Raw genomic sequence first — 2052 nt, 5'->3', positions numbered from 1 at the left:
TTTGTACCAAGGTTTGTTTTTATTCTAAAAGCAATGGAGAGGCACAGGTTTATTTCTGAGAGAGGCTTCCAGTCAGTTCCACATGCACAGAGCTCATGCTGGCTGGCGGGTGGAGACTGGATTAGGAGGTTCACTCCTGCTTAAGTGTCACGGTCAGAAGCACAGACATGGATCTGCGGAGTGGGACCCATGGGATGCTCCCATCAGGAAGTGCTGGAGGTCTGAGGTGAGGGGAGCTACTGTGGATGGCTCCCACTAAGGAGACCTGTGAATGGGTACAAGGGTTAGAAGGAGCCCTCACCATACACTTTTGCTATTAAGATATTCCATTTTGGCTCAGACCCGAAGCAATGGATCCAGTCAATGCTGGATTATAACTGGCAAAACCAGGAGCTTAGATACACTCACCCCGCCCCTCCCCCACTTTGCTTTCCTCAGGCGTTTGTCACGGCATGAGATCAAACATATTCTGTGACAACCAAAATGAGACCTAGCTGTAGGTGTTAGTGGTTCACCCCAGTGACCCCAACAGTCTCAACAGTGGGTAGGCTGAGGCAGACATTGAGTCTGGTGTCATCCTGGGCTACATGAGGTTCTGAGATAAGGCCAGAGAGCTTGTAGTCCTGCTCTGGTGGTCCCTGACTGGAGCTTACATCCTTGCTTCGGGGGAGACCTGTTAACAGGTGTTATCAACTCTGAGGATCACAACCTGCGCCCAAGTCAGGTCTAGCCACCTTCCTCAATATGCCAATTAAAACTGCCAATTAAATCGGGGACTGGAGAGATGGCTCAACAGTTAAGAGCACTGGCTACTCTTCCAGAGGTCCTGAGTTCCATTCCCAGCACCCGGCAGCTTCTGGACTGGAGCTCCAGTCCCAGGGGATCTCACGCCCTCTTCTGGCCTCTTCGGGCACTGCACACACATGATGCACAGACACGTGCAGGCGCAACACCCATGTGCATAAAAAAAAAAATCCAAATGGACGGTGGAAAGCGGAAAACAGAGTGGTACTCAATGTGGCCACATCGGGCAGAGGGGCAAGGGAATCCAGTGAACCCCACAAGTCTGTCTCCCGGATGCAGAAGTGAGGTTAAAATGCAAAGAGGAGGCAAGGATTTGCCCCCACCCCGAGGGGTGAGGTACTCTGACAGGTCGTGGGAGCTGTGTGAAATCTCTGTGGGAGACAAGCTCCGCTCTTGCTGGTGCTTCTTCCTTCTCCCAGCATGACGTTCCCAGGAAAATCTCCATTTCTCCGGGGTCCGTCTCTCCAAAGTCTGAACGTCTCCTTTAGAACGGCTTCATTTCTGTCGGGCCTATCTACACAAAGGTAAATGAGAAGACACGCTCTCCCGTTTACACATGGCGCACGCGGGCGGGCGGAGCGGCCGGAGGCTGTGATTGAGGACTGAGAGCAAACATTGGCGGGAATGCAAGCTTGCTCACCTGCAGACACAGGACGGGGCCTGGGGACGGCCTCCACGGCAAGGCTCTGGAGCGTCTTAGTAGTATTGTCGGCCACAAGCGCGAAACAGCTCCGCCGGCCACTTTCAAAATAAATCCCAGCTTGCGCACGCGCAAGCGTGGCGGGGCGGGGGGCGGGGCGGCCGAGCGCTTATTTACCATAGAGGGGCGAGGGGCTAGATTGTCTCCAGGCCCTGAGGCCGACATCTTGGCTCCTGGCAGGAATTTTGAAAACGTCTGGAGCCACTCCTGAGCTTGGCTTGCACCACCTCCAACCGTGAACTTAAAACACCTGTCCTGGGAGACTCAAAGTCCAGCGGCCACGCGAATCGGAGGCGCGTCGGCCAGAACTGGCTCTCGAGGTGACGCCTACCTCCCCGCCCTTGTCCGCGATGGCGGCGGTGGGGCCGCTCTAGCCGCGCGGCCTCGGTCCCGCGGAGGGGCGCGGCCTGGCGTGGGGCTCCGGGGTGGCGGAGGAGCGGCTGGCGACCCGGGCCGGCTTCGCGGCGGCGCTGCCTGCGCGCGGGACCCGGGCTGCGCGCCGGCGCCACGCCCCGTCCGTCCTCCGCGCCCGCCCCGGCCTGCCGGTC

General features: G+C 57.7%; 1 long non-coding RNA gene across 1 annotated transcript; it reads right to left on the bottom strand.

Moving 5' to 3' along the window:
- Window positions 1-991: 991 nt before the first annotated feature.
- LOC119087048 lies at window positions 992-2022 on the bottom strand. The gene is made up of 2 exons (XR_005090493.1): window positions 1445-2022; window positions 992-1314 (listed from the first exon to the last, which is right to left on the bottom strand). It is a non-coding gene; the product is annotated as an uncharacterized LOC119087048 (long non-coding RNA).
- Between the last annotated feature and the right edge of the window lie 30 nt (window positions 2023-2052).

This window comes from Peromyscus leucopus, chromosome 8b (assembly GCF_004664715.2).
Source record: "Peromyscus leucopus breed LL Stock chromosome 8b, UCI_PerLeu_2.1, whole genome shotgun sequence".
Classification (NCBI taxonomy): domain Eukaryota; kingdom Metazoa; phylum Chordata; class Mammalia; order Rodentia; family Cricetidae; genus Peromyscus; species Peromyscus leucopus.
Note: the sequence above shows the minus strand (reverse complement) of the source record. Positions and strands in the feature narration are given on the sequence as shown.